Here is a 20325-nt window from a genome sequence, read left to right on the forward strand (position 1 = left end):
GAAAAAACAACAAGGTCCTACTGTACAGCATGTGGAACTATATTCAATACCCTGTGATAAACGATAAAGGATAGAATTTGAAAAAGAATGTATATGTATTATACATACATATGTACAAAAACTGTGTGTGTGTGTGTGTGTGTGTGTGTATATATATATATATATATATATATATATATATATATATATATATATATATATATATATATATGAAACACTTTGCTGTATACCAGAAACAGATACAACGCTGGAGATCAACTATACTTCAATTAAAAAAAAAAGTAAACACAAAAAATAAAAAGTGAAATGTAGTCCTGGTAAAACAATTGGTAAATACAGTTGTATTTAACAGAAAAAAATATTTTACATTACTTCAGTTTATTATGAAAATTTAAATTAATTTAAATAAAATAGAGTTAAAAACCCAGTTTCTCAGTTTCATGAGCCACATTTCAAGTGTTCAACAGACATGTGCCAACTAGACTATGTGCTATCACAGTGGAAAGTGTAGTTCTAAACCAGGTAGGAAATCAGAAAATGTGAGGATATTTCTTGAGTAATTTATTATTTTTAAATGAAATACATCCATGAATATAAAATTTCTATATTCATGAAGTATGTGGTCTTCTACAATGTTTATCACTAAAATGTGTCAATATTACCAGAATGATAAACACATACAGAAGTATAATTACCATTTTTGAAGTAACTAATTTCATTAGCTCTGAAATAAGTTAGTTTAAATTTTATTAATAGAGCATCATTCAGAAATTCAATCTATAAAATAGTCATCTTCAATGAACAAGAGAGCATAATTTCAATATTGCTATGTGACAGAAGCAGAGAACATAACCAAGAGCCTTGCTTTGTGAAACAAGAAGATTAGTAGATTCTCAGAAGGGAAAAGCATGGCAGCAAGCATAAAAAGCAATTAAACAAAACACACCAAACTCACTGATCACAGAATCCTTGTTTCACCAAAATAATATAGCCACCTGATATGAACTCTGCACTTGAAGGGAAAATTAATACAAAGATCAAGGAAACAGAAAATTAAGAATTAAATAAATGAATATTAAAGTATTCTTGTTTGACAATATATTGTTGTTTTTCTGAATTCAATATACCTTCTTGTCAAAGGACATAAACTTGATGACTAAGTATGAAACTAAGTACACATAAAGATAAAAAATACTAGGGAGAGAGAAGTTAGAGATCATAATACAAGACAAAAAGGAATTACTGAGGGACCATAAAGATGGTGGAGGAGTAAGACATGGAGGTCACTTTCCACCCCACAAATACATCAGAAATACATCTATATGTGGAACAACTCCTACAGAACACCCACTAAACGCTGGCAGAAGACCTCAGACCTCCCAAAAGGCAAGAAACTCCCCACGTACCTGGGTAGGGCAAAAGAGAAAAGAATAAACATAGACAAAAGAATAGGGATGGGACCTGCACCAGTGGGAGGGAGCTGTGAAAAGGATCACTAGGAAGGTCCTTTGCGGGTGGAGACTGCGGGTGGCGGAGGGGGAAGCTTCGGAGCCACGGAGGAGAGCACAGTGACAGCGGTGCGGAGGGCAAAGTGGAGAGATTCCCGCACAGAGGATCGGTGCCGAACAGCACTCACCAGTCTGAGAGGCTTGTCTGCTCACCCGCCGGGGTGGGTGGGGGCTGGAAACTGAGGCTCGGGCTTCAGTGGTCAGATCCCAGGGAGAGGACTGGGGTTGGCTGCATGAACACAGCCTGAAGGGGGTTAGTGAGCCATAGCTAGCTGGGAGGGAGTCCGGGGAAAAGTCTGGACCTGCCTAAGAGGCAAGAGACCATTGGTTCGGGGTGCACAAGGTGAGGGGATTCAGAGCACCGCCTAAATGAGCTCCAGAGACGGGCATGAGACACTAAGGTTGCTACTGCCACCACCAAGAAGCCTGTGTGCAAGCACAGGTCACTATCCACACCTCTCCTCCCAGGAGCCTGTGCAGCCCGCCACTGCCAGGGTCCCGTGACGCAGGAACAACTTCCCCAGGAGAACACACGGCGTGCCTCAGGCTGGTGTAATACCATGCCAGCATCTGCCACCACAGGTTCACCCTGCGTTTGGTACCCCTACCTCCCCCTGGCCTGAGTGAGGCAGAGCCCCTGAATGAGCTGCTCCTTTAACCCTGTCCTGTCTGGGTGGGGAACAGACACCCCCAGGCAACCTACATATAGAGGCGGGGCCAATCCAAAGCTGAACCCCAGGAGCTGTGCAAACAAAGAAGAGAAAGGGAAATCTCTCCCAGCAGCCTCAGGAGAAGCGGAGTAAATCTCCACAGTCAACATGATGTACCATGCATCTATGGAATACCTGAATACACAAGGTATCATCCCAAAATTGAGGCAGCGGACTTTGGGAGCAGTTGTAGGCTTGGGGTTTGCTTTCTGCATCTTATTTGTTTCTGCTTTTATATTTATCTTAGTTTAGTATTTAGAACTTATTATCATTGGTAGATTTGTTTATTGATTTGGTTGCTCTCTTCCTTTTTTTAAATATATATATATTTTTTTTTCATTTTTCTCTTTCTGTTAGTGTGTATGTGTATGCTTCTTTGCGTGATTTTGTCTGTATACATTTGCTTTTACCATTTGTCCTAGGGTTCTGTCTGTCCGTTTTTTTTTTGTTTGTTTTTTGTATAGTTTTCAGCACTTGTTATCATTGGTGGATTTGTTGTTTGGTTTGGTGGCTCTCTTCTTTCTTTCTTTTTTTAATTATTTTTAATTTTGTTATTTTTAATAATATTTAATTTTTTATTTAAATAACTTTATTTACTTTACTTTTTTTTTTTTCTTTCTTCCTTTCTGTCTTTTTTTTCTCCCTTTTCTTCTGAGCAATGTGGCTGACAGTGTCTTGGTGCTCTGGCCAGCTGTCAGGCTTGAGCCTCTGACACGGCTGAGCCAAGTTCAGGACAATGGACCACCAGAAACCTCCTAGCCCCATGTAATATCAAACAGCTAAAGCTCTCCCAGAGTTCTCCATCTCAACGTTAACACCCAGATCCACTCAATGACCAGGAAGCTACGGTGCTGGACACCCTATGCCACATAAGTAGCAAGAGAGGAACACAACCACACCCATTAGCAGAAAGGCTGCCTAAAATCATAATAAGTTCTCAGACACCCCAAAACACACCACCGGACGCAGTCCTGCCCACCAGAAAGACAAGCTCCAGCCTCATCCACCAGAACACAGGCACCATTCCCTCCACCAGGAAGCCTACACAACCGACTGAACCAACCTTACCAACAGGGGGCAGACACCAAAAACAATGGTAACTATGAACCTGCAGCTTGTGAAAAGCAGGCCCCAAACACAGTAACTTAAGCAAAATGAGAAGACAGAGAAATATGAAGCAAATGAAGGAGAAAGGTTAAAACCCACCAGACCGAATAAATGAAGAGGAAATAGGCAGTCTACCTGAAAAAGAATTGAGTAATGATAGTAAAGATGATCCAAAATCTTGGAAACAGAATGGAGAAAATACAAGAAACAATTAACAAGGACCTAGAAGAACTAAAGAACAAACAAACAAAGATTAAACAACACAATACACGAAACTAAAAATTCTCTAGAAGAAATCAAAAGCAGGAACTCTGAGGCAGAAGAATGGATAAGTGACCTGGAAGATAAAACAGTGGCAATAACTACCACAGAGCTGAATAAAGAAAAAAGAATGAAAAGAAGTGAGAACAGTCTCAGAGACCTCCGGGACAACATTTAACACTCCAACGTTCGAATTATAGGGGTCCCAGAGGAAGAGAAAAGGAAAGGGACTGAGAAAATATTTTAAGAGATTATAGTTGAAAACTTCCCTAATATGAGAAAGGAATGAGTCAATCAAGTCCAGGAAATGCAGAGAGTCCCATACAGGATAAAACCAAGGAGAAACACACCAAGACACATATTAATCAAACTAACAAAAATTAAAAACAAAGAAAAAAATATTGAAAGCAGCAAGGGAAAAGCAACAAAAAACATACAAGGGAACCCCCATAAGGTTAACAGCTGATCTTTCAGCAGAAACTCTGCAAGCCAGAAGTCAGTGGCAGGACATACTTAAAGTGATGAAAGGGATAAACCTACAACCAAGATTACTCTACCCAGCAAGGATCTCATTCAGATTTGACAGAGAAATTAAAAACTTTACAGACAAGCAAAAGCTAACAGAATTCAGCACCACCAAACCAGCTTTACAACACATGCTAAAGGAACTTCTCTAGGAAGGAAACACAAGAGAAGGAAAACACCTACAATAACAAACCCAAAACAATTAAGAAAATGGTAATAGGAACATACATATCAATAACCACCATAAATGTAAATGAATTAAATGCTCTAAAGAAAAGACAGAGACTAGCTGAATGGATACAAAAACAAAACCCATATATATGCTGTCTACAAGAGACCCACTTCAGAGTTAAGGACATATACAGACTGAAAGTGATGGAATAGAAAAAGATATTCCATGCAAATGGAAATCAAAAGAAAGCTGGAGTAGCAATTACCATATCAGACAAAGTAGACTTTAAAATAAAGACTATTATAAGACACAAAGAAGGACACTACATAATGGTCAAGGGATGAATCCTAAAAGAAGATATAACAATTGTAAATATTTATGCACCCAACATAGGAGCACCTCAATACATAAGGCAAATGCTAACAGCCATAAAAGGGGAAATTGACAGGAACGCAATCATAGTAGGAGACTTTAACACCCACTTTCACCAATGGACAGATCATCCAAAATGAAAATAAATAAGGAAACAAGCATAAATGACACATTAAACAAGATGGACTTAACTGCTATTTATAGGACATTCCATCCAAAAACCACAGAATACACTTTCTTCTCAAGTGCTCATGGAACAGTCTCCAGGATATATCATATCTTGGGTAACAAAACAAGCCTTGTTAAATTTAAGAGAATTGAAATTGTATCAAGTATCTCTTCCAACCACCCTATGAGACTGGATATCAATTAAGGAAAAAATCTATAAAAAATACAAACACATGGAGGCTAAACAATACACTACTTAATAACTCTGAGATCACTGAAGAAATCAAAGAGGAATTCAAAAAATACCTAGAAACAAATGACAATGAAAACACGATGACCCAAAACCTATGAGATGCAGCAAAAGCAGTTCTAAGGGGGAGTTTATAGCAATAAAATCCTACCTCAAGAAACAAGAAACATCTCAAATAAACAACCTAACCTTACACCTAAAGCAATTAGAGAAAGAAGAACAAAAAAACCCCAAAGTTAGCAGAAGTAAAGAAATCATAAAGATGAGATCAGAAATAAATGAAAAAGAAATGAAGGAAATGATAGCAAAGATCAATAAAACTAAAAGCTGGTTCTTTGAGAAGTTAAACAAAAAAACAAAATTGATAAAGCATTAACCAGACTCATCAAGAAAACAAGAGAGAAGACGTAAATAAATAGAATTAGAAATGGAAAAAGGAGAAGTAACAGCTGACACGGCAGAAATACAAAGGATCATGAGAGATTACTATATGCAACTATATGCCCATAAAATGTACAACCTGGAAGAAATGGACAAATCTTCGAAAAGCAGAACCTTCCGAGATGGAACCAGGAAGAAACAGCAAATATGAACATGCCAAACACAAGCACTAAAATTGAAACTGTGATTAAAAATATTCGAACAAACAAAAGCCCAGGACCAGATGGCTTCACAGGCGAATTCTATCAAACATTTAGAGAAGACCTAACACCTATCCTTCTAAAACTCTTCCAAAATACAGCAGAGGGAGGAACACTCCCAAACTCATTCTACAAGGCCACCATCACCCTGATACCAAAACCAGACAAAGATATCACAAAAAATGGAACTTACAGGCCAATATCACTGATGAACATATATGCAAAAATCCTCAACAAAATACTAGCAAACAGAATCCAACAGCACATTAAAAGATCATACACCATGATCAAGTGGGGTTTATCCCAGGAATGAAAGGATTCTTCAATATATGCAAATCAATCAATGTGATACACCATATTAACAAACTGAAGGATAAAAACCATATGATCATCTCAATAGATGCAGAAAAAGCTTTTGACAAACTTCAATAGCCATTTATGATAAAAACCCTCCAGAAAGTAGGCATAGAGGGAACTTACCTCATCATCATAAAGGCCATATATGACAAACCCACAGCCAACATCATTCTCAATTTTGAAAAACTGAAACCATTTCCTCTAAAATCAGGAACAATACAAGGATGCCCACTCTCACCACTACTATTCAACATAGTTTTTGAAGTTTTAGCCACAGTAATCAGAGAAGAAAAAGAAATAAAAGGATTCCATATTGGAAAAGAAGAAATAAAACTCCACTGTTTGCACATGACATGATACTGTACATAGAGAAACCTAAAGATGCTACCAGGAAACTACTAGAGCTAATCAATGAATCTGGTAAAGTAGCAGGATACAAAATTAATTATTGCACAGAAATCTCTTGCATTCCTTTACACTAATGATGAAAAATCTGAAAGAGAAATTAATGAAACTCTCCCATTTATCACTGCAACAAAAAGAGGAATAAACATACCTAAGAAGACAAAGACCTGTATGCAGCAAACTATAAGACATTGATGAAATAAATTAATGATGATACAAACAGATGGAGAGACATACCACGTTCTTGGATTCAAAGAATCAAAATTGTAAAAATGACTATATGACCCAAAGCAATCTACAGACGCAATGCAATCCCTATCAAACTACCAATGGCAGTTTTCACAGAACTAGCACAAAAAATTTCACAATTTGTATGGGAACACAGAAGACCCTAAATAGCCAAACCAATCTTAAGAAAGAAAAACAGAGCTGGAGGAATCAGGCTCCTATACTACAAAGCTACAGTAATCAAGACAGTATGGTAACAGCACAAAAACAAAATTTTTATCAATGGAACAGGAAAGAAAGCCCAGAGATAAACACATGGACATATGGTCACCTTATCTTTGATAAAGGAGGCAAGAATATACAAGGGAGAAAAGACAGCCTCTTCAGTAAGAGGTGTTGGGAAAACTGGACAGTTACATATAAAATAATGAAATTGGAACACTTCCTAACACCATACACAAAACTAAACCCAAAATGGATTAAAGACCTAAATGTAAGGCCAGACACTATAAATCTCTTAGAGGAAAACATAGGCAGAGAACTCTTTGACATAAATCACAGCAACATCTTTTATGACACACCTCCTAGAGTAATAAAAATTTAAAAAAAAAATGGGACCTAATGAACCTGCACAGCAAAGGAAACCATAAACAAGACGAAAAGACAACCCTCAGAATGGAAGAAAACATTTGCAAACGAAGCAAGTGACAAAGGATTAATCTCCAAAATATACAAGCAGCTCATGCAGCTCAATATCAAAAAAACAAACAATCTAATCCAAAAATGGGCAGAAGACTTAAATAGACATTTCTCCAAAGAAGATATACAGATTTCCAACAAACACATGAAGGGATGCTCAACATCACTAATCATTAGAGAAATGCAAATCAAAACTACAATGAGGTATCACCTCGCACTGGTCAGAATGACCGCCATCAAAAAATCTACAAACAATAAATGCTGGAGAGGCTGTGGAGAAAAGGGAACCCACTTGCACTGTTAGTGGGAATGTAAATTGATATAGCCACTATGGAGAACAGTATGGAGGTTCCTTAAAATCTAAAAGTAGAACTACCGTATGACCCAGCAATCCCACTATTGGGCATATACCTGAGAAAACCGTAATTCAAAAAGAGTCATGTACCACAATGTTCATTGTAGCTCTATTTACAATAGCCAGGACATAGAAGCAACCTAAGTGTCCATCAACCGATGAATGGTTATAGAAGATGTGGCACATATATACAATGGAATGTTACTCAGCCATAAAAAGAAATGAAATTGAGTTATTTGTAGTGAGGTGGATGGACCTAGAGTCTGTTATACAGAGTGAAGTAAGTCCGAAAGAGAAAAACAAATACTGTATGCTAGCACATATATATGGAATCTAAAAAAAACCCAAAAATGGTTCTGAGGAACCTAGGGGCAGGACAGGAATAACGACGCAGACATAGAGAATGGACTTGAGGACACAGGGAGGGGAAGGGTATGCTGGGATGAAGTGAGAGAGTGGCATCGACTTATATACACTACCAAATGTAAAATAGATAGCTAGTGGGAAGCAGCCGCATAGCACAGGTAGATCAGCTCGATGCTTTGTGACGACCTAGATGGGTGGGATAGGGAGAGTGGGAGGGAGATGCAAGAGGGAGGAGATATGGGGATATATGTATATGTATAGCTGCTTCACTTTGTTATACAGCAGAAACTAACACACCATTCTAAAGCAATTATACTCCAATAAAGATGTTAAAAAAAAAAAGGAATTACTGGAGGAAGTAGTGGAATGGTAACTCAAGCCTGAGTTAGACTTAATAAAAATGTGAAAGTATATATACAGATATCCTACTTTCAGGAAACTAAATTACATGGAGGAATGAACAATTCTGTGGTTCAAATCAAAGTTTTAATATAGCCATTGAAAGTCACTCCAACTCTCTCTACCTTAATTTCTCCTTCTGTAAAATGGGGTTGATTGAAGGTTAGGATGTTAGGAACAGAAATAATATAGGGTCAATCATTCATAGATATTCAATAAATCATAGGTTTAATAATAACAATAGTTACCAATAATTGGGCTCTGACTACACATCCTTAAGTATATACTTACTGTGTGTTCTTATGTCTTTCAAATAGCTCATGAGATTGAAATTACTTTCCACATTTAAGACATGGATATCTACCCTTAGAGATATTAAATATTAAGCAAAATTACCTAACTAGTATGTTGTAGAGCTGGGGTTCAAACACAGGTAGTCCAGAAACTCTCCTCTGAAATGCTTTAACTTAATGCAAACTCATACTCATACATCAGAAGGGATGTTTACTTTCATATTTTAATGATTAAATCTTCCTAGCCATAGACTAAAATTAATTTGATATAGAAACCCTGCTAAGGGGTAACTGATTAAAATGGAAGACTGGTTGTTACCATTTTTGATATTGTAATAATATTCACTCATCTACATATTTGTGTAGCTCAGTGTAGGTTTTACATCTATGAGGTAAAATTATAATGCCAGTATAAGTGTTATTTGCCAGATCAATTCTGTATATATTAACATCAATTTTGTGAAAGAGATGTATTACATTTGTGTAAGTTTCTTATAAATGTAAGTAGCATATTTTTCCTTACAGAACATTCATAATCAAATTATTTGTATTCATGGTGAAACTCCTGAATTGCAGTGGCTCATACTAGAAAACGCAGTTTCTAAAAATAGAGATCTTACCAAGAATAGTCAATAAGGCTAATTTTTATTTATTAGGTTATAAAGACAGAAATGAATGTAAAAGTACAGTTACTCAACTTGCTTTCTGTAAGCTTCTACTAGCTTCCAATCTTTTGAATTTAGTATCAGTGATATCCTACAAATTTTATATTTTAAGAAATTGCAAAAATGTGGCAAGAGTGGAGGTACTGAAAAAAAGTAGATGTAAAAGTTATTGGAGTATAGAGAGTCAAAGAATGGAAGCTGATTATTGCATCATTTTATATGAACATTTAAATTTCATTCATTTCTTCATTCAACTAACTTAGCAGTTATTTTTCAAACCAATTCTACCTGACGGGCACTGTGATAGATTTGCTGCATTGCACTAGTCAGATAGGGTCACCTCCTGGAAACAGATTTGTTTCTTGTTCTAAGGGGTCATGGGACAGGGGAACGACCACTGTCCATTTCATAGATGAAATGACAACATGTGGAGAGGCTAAGGGGAAGAGGAATCAAAAATGGAGAACAGTTTGTATTAGACAAGCCTGGGAAGATATGTTGACAACAAGTAAGTATAGTATAGTGTACAGCAAGTGATTATTTTTTTTATTTGTATTGACTGAAGAATCTAAGAATTGTGTATGAAATAAAATATCATCAAGTTTTTAAATAAATTATTTAAATATGTTCATTTTGAGATTCCCAGGATGGATTTTTTCTGGAAGGTGATGGAGGGAACCTGAATTTCAACATATAATACAGCCAAGATTTACTTAACACTCAACAATTCTGGGTAATTAATCTCAAATCTAGATCTACCTATTCTACCAGGTCTCTTGTCTCACATCTCCAACTGCCTCTAGAATATTTCCTCCTAGATGCCTCATAGCCAACATGTCCAAAACTAATCTCTTTATCTTCTTACTGTCCAAATCCAGCTTCTTTACAAACCTCTATTTTTGTCAAAAAAAAAAAAAAAAAAACACTTCAGGGCTTCCCCGGTGGTGCAGTGGTTGAGAGTCCGCCTGCCGGTGCAGGGGACACGGGTTCGTGCCCCAATCCGGGAAGATCCCACATGCTGCGGAGCGGCTGGGCCCGCGAGCCATGGCCGCTGAGCCTGCGTGTCCGGAGCCTGTGCTCCGCAGTGGGAGAGGCCACAACAGTGAGAGGCCTGCATAAAGCAAAAAAATAAATAAATAAATTGAAGTTTTAAGATTCTTTCCACTTTTCAATCACCATACCCATCCAGACAGTACTTCTTACTTATTCTTCATTCATACAGATTTTTGTATTATGTCCCTCTTGAATTTATTTAAATCTCCCAACAAAAAGTCATGATAGAATTATGAGAAAAAAAATGGGAGAAATTATACAAGACGTTTCTTCAGCATTTATTAATTGCCATATATCCATGACAATGTCATTTACAACTGTTGACTTAAAATAGTATTTCTGAAGATGTTGAAAGAAGACCAATTTTTTATGCTAAATATTTTCTTGAACTTCTAATTTAGGATATATTTACACTTACTCTTTATTGGTCAAAAAAATTAAACTACAATTAATTTGATGCATACCAGGTACACGATACACACATTTCTACTGTATTTAACAAATTTATAAGAAACGCATATATATTGCAGTCAAAGAATGTATAGCTTGCAGAATTTGAACAAACTGCCCAAGATTATATAACTGATACATTTCAAACTAAGCTTTTCCTTATATCAAAACCTGTGCTTTCTATATACAGTCGCGTGAATGTCAGGGTGGTTAAACAGGTGTCTACTGCTGGCTCTGTATTAACAGAATGTCTAAATGTTTATGGGCCAAGTGAAAACTCTCATTTCCCATGTCTTCAAAACGTGCTCCTCTTTCAATCTTCCTCATATGAGGAAGCTACACAGACATGTACCCAGCTGATCAAATTATATAATTAGGAAAATTTGTCCTGATCAATCTATCTATGAAGTCTCCAAATTACCTACTTCTTTCCTCACTCTTAAATAATGGGAGTTTGGCTTCATGTCTTATCAACTGGACAAATTTACTGCCCTCCTAACTGATCTCCAAACATTGTCATTCACCAACAAAATTCATTTGCTCCTATTGGCCAGAGTGATATTTAAATTTATAAATTATATCACATTACTCCTTTACCTAAAACCCTGTGTGGCCTGACACTGTACTGAGTGAGATGCTCACATCTCCCTTTGATCTAGTAAACGTTCTGATCCCATTCTGCCTAGTTTCCCCATCCTCACCTGGTACTGCTCTTTTTAGCACCTCAGATGCTCTATTCTCACATGCTTTCTGGTCTTAGAAATTGACAAGTTCTGCCTTAACCTCATTACATTTACACTTGCTTTTCATAGGTCTGGAAAATTACTTCCCTAACTTGCTGTATACAGGTTCTCCCTTAACTTTCAGCTCTCCATACTACTTTGTCATCTTCTCAGAAAGGATTAGCCAGTCTGGCCTTACTAATCATCCCAGAGTTCCACCTGGTTCCTTCCAAGAATATACCTCAATGTGAAATGATCCCTTTGTGTATTTGTTCACTGTCTTCCCTCCTGACTGAATATGAACCCTAGGTTCAATTCTTAATCACTGGCTCTTGGAGCAGGACCTGACACAAAGTCAGTTATCTATCAGTACTTGTGAATGTATGGATGAAAAGTAAATTTCGTTAGAGAATAAGATCTTTTCTACATAGGAAAACACATATATCCAAAAATATATATACTTACAGAAGTACTGCTACAAATGGAAGCATATATTTTAATTATAACAGTACTGATTTACTGTTATATAATATTTTCAAATACAATAACAGACTCATAAATAACTTACAGTAATGAATTATCTAGTTTACCATGTGAAACTTTGTGTGTAATGTTATATTTGAAATCAATATTCCATCTATTAGCCAAGCAAGTAACTTAAACTTGTAAAGTTTGGACAAGGGCATATGAAAGTAACAAATGCTTGGCAGTTGTGAGCATTTTAAGTTACTTAACATTCACACAGAGTTTTCTGCTATGTGAGTCACACCACAGTAATTCCAATGAAATATACCTTCTAAATCTACTCTTAAGAGAAAGAGTCATTTATTTGATTTTTCTAAACCTCACCCAATATCTTTCAATGGTTCCTAGAGGATTCACAAACTAATATTTTATCATAGGCATACTTTACAATGCCACACAATGACACAGCATAAGGAAAGAGGAATAAAGTCAAAAATTAATCTCAAAGACACAAAGTACCCAAAATGTAGTAAAGAAAAAATGAGAACAAGAAATGATGTTGAAAAGTCATCATCTATCCAGGAACTACTGTAAAACTGCCTCTCACTGGATGTGTTTTTTGCATTTGTATTCATGTTTTTAATTTCTGAAGTAATAGTAATTACTACTAATGATACACTATAATTTTCTTGAAAAGACTGACTTGAAATTAAAAAAATTCAGCACTTTCTAAACACACACACACACATGCATGCACACACACACACACACACCCCCTGTGTATAGTGATCTGAAATTCAGTATATCTTTTTATTGGCATTTGGAGACTTTGTCTAATAAAACTGCTATTATGGACCTGCTTTAAAAGTTCCCAGTCAACCTAGATAATTGTTTTATTTTTTATGGCTCCTAAAATAAAATATCTATTAGTTACAAGGCTTCTTCCACCCATTCATGGTTATTATATAGCCTGATGTAATATAAAGACTTAAAAAGAGATAAATAAGAAGTTTCAAGGAGAGTTGCTTTGTAAATAACAGAACATTTTAAAAGGAAAACTACGTTATCAAAGAATAATGAAATATTAATTCATATAAAGAAGAAACAATCAACCAACAACCCCCCCCCCAGGGAATCCAATGAAATTAATCATCATAAATTCTAGAACAAGAATCAAGGAGATTCGGGCTTCCCTGGTGGCGCAGTGGTTGAGAGTCCACCTGCTGATGCAGGGGACGCGGGTTTGTGCCCCGGTCCGGGAGGATCCCGCGTGTTACAGAGCGGCTGGGCCCGTGAGCCGTGGCCGCTGGGCCTGCGCATCCGGAGCCTGTGCTCCGCAACAGGAGAGGCCACAACAGTGAGAGGCCCGTGTAACGCAAAAAAAAAAAAAAAAAAATGGAATCAAGGAAATTCGATCCCCCATTTATTGAAGTTGTCAGAAATGAGAGATGCCACAGTAGTAATTCGAAATTTCTTTTTAAATGATTATTCTGCCAAGTATTTCCTTAAAACTGCTGTGAAAATCAGCAGAGAAAAATCTTTTAATGAAGAAGTCAAATGGTCAAGGAGAAAAAGTAAAACAATGCAACTGGTTGTTTAAAAAATATCAATAATAAGAACTATCAAGAATTGGATGAAGTTAAAAAGGGAGCACTGTTATGGATAAAGCTTCATATACATGTATTGAAGTGTCTTAGGAAGGATTAATGTTATGTCAATGTTTATGGAAAAGCAAGATGGACTTGAGCTTCTTAGAGTGAATAGTTACTTCTATAAGAAACTAAGTCATTTCATCATAAAAGTGAAAAAAGTGAATTTACAAATACATAAATGAATCTGAGTTTTTAATCAGATTTGGTGAAAAACAAGTTGGTCTGATCCATCTCTATGTACAGAGATGAGTTTGTCAGACAATGAAAACATTATATAACTTCACCTTTCTTTTAAGAAATCTTAAGATTCTGCAGTTTCAAAAATATAATGAAGACACATGTTGTAAGAGCAAATTGAAGGGACCACGTGTAAAATTAATACAAAGTTCCGATATTCAGAAAGGTCACACCACATATGAAAATCAATCTGAGAGAAAGAAAGGGAGATTAGGATTTCATTTAGGTTATATGCATAAATAGAATAAAACTAAATAGTCACAAACTTTGGTAGTTTATTTAGTCACTAAATTATGTACAAAGAAAAAGCCTGTTGCAAATGAAAATACAACCCCGCAAAATGCACGGGCAACAGCAGAACACATGGTGTCAATATTCATGTATCAAAGGGTTTTTAAAAAATTTACTCAGATTCTTGTTAGAAAGTAGTATGATAACAAGGCTCATAGCATGAAAAAAACTTAAAGATAATATAGAGGTATGCCCTGAAATATAAATAAATAATTCTAGGGCTAGCTAAAGGGATTCAGGTATTTAGTATAGAGGGAGAGGGCACAAAATAGACTGATATTTTTCAATAATGGACACACTATAGTAAAAGGTACACCTGAGAAAAGCACTGTAGAAGAGAAGAGACATATTCAATGTTATTTGTTAGCTTCCAGGTCACACCTTAAATGAGTTACTCAGAAGTGTGTGGATACGAACCATTTATTTTCAATATTCAAGGCATAAATTTATAAACAGCTTGCCTAAAAATAGAGAAATGTATTGAAGAATTATTGTTAGAAACTTTCCTTCCATGCTGTAATTTGCTGATAGTCTGTAAGCCACGATGTACATTTAATAATTTAGCTGTTTTTGCTCCAAAATATATATTATAAATACAACAGGAGGGTTACAGACTCAAATTTTCTTGGCAACAAAGGTCATATTATTTCCCATATATTTATTTCTCTGGAATTATTTATTAATTCCTTTTTACTCATTATTAATAGCAAATCTTTGGAAGATAATAAGTTTAGTTCAGCAAATATAGGATATATGGCCCATATAAGTATATATATATAAACACAGATATATGATTCCCAACCAACCATTTCTATCATTTAAAACCTGAATTAGTTAGAATTTATTCCAGAATTAAATAAATGAGGTAAGAACTCATTTTGTTCTTCAGGTCTGACAAACAGAGGAAGGTACTGCTTTAATAAATAAACTTCAGAATGTGCAGATTATTTCTTTTATGAAAAAACCTTTCTGGTCGAAAAAGTTGAAGCTAGAGGCAACAGCAGTAAGCACTGCTTCCTTTATGTCCCAAAGTCACACAGAATTAGGGTGCACTGTTGTGTCACCAAACTTATTATATTCCTCAAGATGAGAAAGAAGGGGCGATGCTGAACTCTAATAATCAAAGGACAAGGTAGGGGTATCCAACTTAGAGACAGCTACCAAAGCTATCCCAGATAATAATAATTCTAGAATAACACTAATTATAATAATTACTCCCAGATAATAATAATTATAGAATTATAGTAATTATAGAATAATAGTAATTATTACTATTTAATAATCAAAGGACAAGGTAGGGGTATCCAACTTAGAGACAGCTACCAAAGCTCTCCCAGATAACAATAATTATAGAATAATAGTAATTATAATAATAATTATAGAATAATAGTAATCCCAGTGACTTTTAGTAGTTCTGACAACATGCCAGACTCTGTTCTAAGCATTTTTCATGTATGAACACATTCAACCTGATCAACAACCTTATGAGGAGGGTTATCTCATTAGAAGCATTTTATAGAATGAGAGACACAGGGATGTTAAGAATTTTCCATAGATGATGCAGCTAGTGTTCAGTTTCAACCCAAAGAGTTTGACTTAGCCCCTGGGTTATATCACCTCTTCCTATGTATCTCCTCCTGGGGAGATTCTGTTAAACACATGCACGTGTGCATGTCCACACAAATGTGGAGAGCTACATTTTCCTCTAAATGCACTGGGATAAAGTTATATTTTTTATAGAGAAACTCTGAGTAAAACATTTAGGTAAGTTTTTACTTGGTATTTTTATTCTTATTTAGTCTATAAAAACACAAGAAATATATTCAGAATAAATGAAGATATCAATAATATATTGTATATTTAATAATAGCTCATTGTAAAATGACTTAAGCTTAACTATGTGTACATATATGTGTGCATGCAAATGTACCATATATGTGTTCTCATGGCCTATCCACTTCCATGACATATATTTTAAATTCACAATTTTAACTGCTTTTATTGTTATTTATATACTGATTTTTCAGAAAAAAGGTAAGACTCTCTTTTTGAAAAGAGATAATTAAATAAGAACTTTTTTGTGGAACATATGGTTTCATTTTACTCAAAAGCAGCAATTACTTTCTCTATTCACTTAGTTTCTTGTGATTTTTGAGTACTCAGAGTAATACTGAACATTAACCAGTATTACATTAAGACAAAAGATTAATACATTAATTATTAACATTAAGACAGAAGATTATATCAACCTGGAGATACTCACCCCCAATGGCTGCAATTTGTTTAGTTAATCCTAGAACAGTGATGGTGGCAATAAAATCAGTGACTGTCATGTGACTTCTCTGAAGATGGGTTTAGACTGCTTTGGTTGTCAATACACCAAACCTGCTGCCCGCCACACTCCCTCCAACGAGAAGCAAATGGTCAGTAGCATCTCAAAACCTTTTTTACACACTTTTGGTACTTGCTTTTTTTAAAGGCTAAACCCAACTACTAGACATGACAAGAGTTAAGGACTTATTCTGTATAAAATATCTATAGTTAATTCAAAAATAAGCAATAATCCAGCCAGTGGAAAAATCAATGTACTCCATCTTTTATATATATATATATATATATATATATATATATATATATATATAAAATTGATACTTAGATGTTAAAGTAGTAAAGAGAAGACAACTTAACCTTTTGTTTATTCCCTCAGGACACTTTATTGTAAAAACTAGACTGTTTACTGATTAATACTTTCAAAACAGGTATCAAATAAAATGATTCTTCAATAAAATCTATTACTTATAGTAATACAGTTTCACAAAACAGAAATAGGATCTTTTGTATTTTGTCCCAGTCTTAGTCATAAACTAAAACCAAAATTACTTTAAATCTCTTTTCTTATGTCATTTAAACAGTCTATAAGAAACTCTTGAATCTTTTCATAGAAATCTTAGACAACTTTACTGTCTCTTTCTAATTTAGTGTACATTCATTTAGAACTATGATAAGTTATTTTAACATTTTATCTAACAGTAGTCAGTTAAGAAAAATTACCTTTCTTTCTCTACCTAATACATCAATAATTCTGCATGTACCAACTGCTTTTCATGAAAAATTATTTAACCCCTGACATTTATCCTATTAATACTTTCCTAGCAATTCATTGTTTTTTGTGTGTGCATGTTTTTAATGAGGCATGACTGCTCTTTCTTTTAAGATGTATTTGCCGGCCAGTACCAGAAAATCCATCAATACTGTCTTCTAAAACACTGATTTTTTTTTCCCTGCATAACAAGGAAGCTGGCAGTGTTTAACATATTATCAAGGAGTCAGACCCTTCTCAGTGATGTGCTGTAGCCACCTCAGGGTCTTCACTTTTGATCCATGCACTGTCATCTGACGGGCACAAGACTGCAGGTATAGCTTCATGCAGCATAGTTATCAAGGAAGAGGAACAGCTGAAAGGCTCTTTCACTTCTGCTATTAGACAAGGAACTGCTTTCCCAGAAGCCTCCAACAAAGTCCTCATTGGTCTTAATGGGAACACATATCCACCTTTAACTGAAATGGAGGCGGAGAAAGCAATCCCTTGGTTTTATATTTCACATACTTAAGGTGAAAGGAAGCATGGGGAAAGAGATTGAGATATGACTTCTAGATGTCAGCCCTATCACCTACAGTACGATCGTTCCCATAAGAACTATTTAAGACTAAATGCTGAAACAAGTGTGAAATACAGAGCACTCTTAGATATTGGATGAAGTTCCGTAAAAGACTATCCTGAGATTTATATCTTTTATTAAAATCTTTTTAAAGTATTACTTTTTAAAGATTAAATATTTAAAAGGGACTAAGAGAGAGTTTTGGACATTCTAATTGAAAAAAATTGCATAATCATGTGTTACCACAAGGGATCTCACAGATAAGTATACTGGTTGAACATAAAAGTAAAATGTGAACATGTTTTATTAAATCAAACTGAAGTTCAAGCACTAGAATAATCTAAAATAATGAAATAGGGTGAATACAACAAAATAGTGTAGATGCATACATAATATATGTAATTGTATATATATTTATCAAACACAACAAAAAACATTGTACTGATATTATTTCAGGCCATTTGCTTTATGCCTAACCCCATATATTTAAAAACTTATGTTATCTGTTTTCTATGATCAAAAATTATCAGCTCTATTTTTGTGGACAAGTTCATCATGAAGACATTCTCATGGTAATGATTTATCACTCTACTAGTTTTCCTGTAAAAGATAATCTAATTTTCAAATGTGTGTGGTATTAAAATACTAGAATAAACATAATTCACTGTTTTGTTGGACAATAAAATTTTGTTGTTTCAAATTTATTTACAAATTCCAATTATAGCAACATTAATTCACAGAAATGCCCATTAATTATATTTATAGCATAACTAGGGAGGAAATAAACATGAATTATTATGCCCAAATATTTCAGGCACACAGATGCCTTAATCTCTCAGGAATTAAAAATGTATTTAGTTATTTTTGTGTGGTATGTAATAAAATAATTATTTCAAACAAAATATGCTTTTAAAATATGTTTAATATATGCTTTAAAAATTCTTTTATAGATTATTTAATAATATTCATCTTTACAGCCAACTTTAATTTTATACATATTTAAGAGACACATGGGCTAATTTATATTAAATTAATAGTGTAAGAAAAATATGAGTTTTCTATAAAAGATTTTTTAAATTACACATAAAGTTTAGCTTTGAAACCAAATTGATAGCTTTAACATGAGAATAAACAGTCCCCTTTTCTTTGTACTCCCCTTAAAATAAGTCAAAAATGAGAAACCTATACTCCATTTTAATGAAAATAGGAGACATTCATAACCCCAGTAACATCATATAATGCCTGAGTGCCCTCAGTCATAATATATAATGTCTGAGAGCAGATGGTGAAATAAAAAGTAATGCACCCAACCAAATGGAGGAAAGTTAAACTTAAGTTCCTGTAGAGGGAGATGTTGAGAGAAACCACCAATTTATTATACTCAGAACCTTTAGAAAGCTCAAGAATCAGGTACCCTCTGAAGCAGAAGTCAGGAGGTTGGTGGGAAGAGTATGTAAGTCTAAAACAAGGCATTGGTTTGAAAGTTACATTATGAAGCAGTTAGACCTCAAATCCTCACTAGCACTGCTACCCTTCCCTTATCCTGTCTCTAGAAGAGGACAAAGTTATCCAGAAGATGGAGAATTGAATGAGAAAAACGTTGGACTTGGAAACATCAAGCACAGATAAAGGGAGCAGTGATATTCTAAATGAAAACAGAGAGACTGAATGGAAGTCTATATAATGAATAATGGAACCCTAGCCCCTTTCTCCAGTTTGGCACTGGAAGTCCTATAAGCAGACTTCTACCTACCAAGCCGGCCATTGAATGATCCTTTAATATAGAAGCTAAAACACCTGTGAGGAAAGGTCACCGATAGTGAAAACTGGGGGTTTCCAACAAAAAGCACAGCTTGCCACCTGGTCACTCTATAGGATATTCCACCAATTTACTACCCTTCCTTACTCCCAATAATATCCATATACATCCAGGTACACACTCACACATATACACAACATCAGAGCTTGTAATAAGAATTTTAGGAAGTCTAAATCAAAATACACAAATATCACCAGATATTTTTGGAAAATTTCCATCATGAAAGACAAAAACCAAAATAAACACAAATTACAATGCAGAAACAATACCAACAATACTGAGAATAGACGAATCAAAAAAATTATAAATACTACACTCAAAGATATGTGCAAGGATATCACAATCATAAAATAAATGTAGTAAGGTGTAGAAAACACAGGAACAAAAATTGTCTTAAAATTTTAAAATAATAACAGAAATATGAAAATCAGTAAAGGAATTGGAAGATGACATTAGAGGAAAAAAATGAAGATTATAATAAGCAAGAGATTTTGAA

This window comes from Lagenorhynchus albirostris, chromosome 3 (genome assembly GCF_949774975.1).
Source record: "Lagenorhynchus albirostris chromosome 3, mLagAlb1.1, whole genome shotgun sequence".
Lineage (NCBI taxonomy): Eukaryota > Metazoa > Chordata > Mammalia > Artiodactyla > Delphinidae > Lagenorhynchus > Lagenorhynchus albirostris.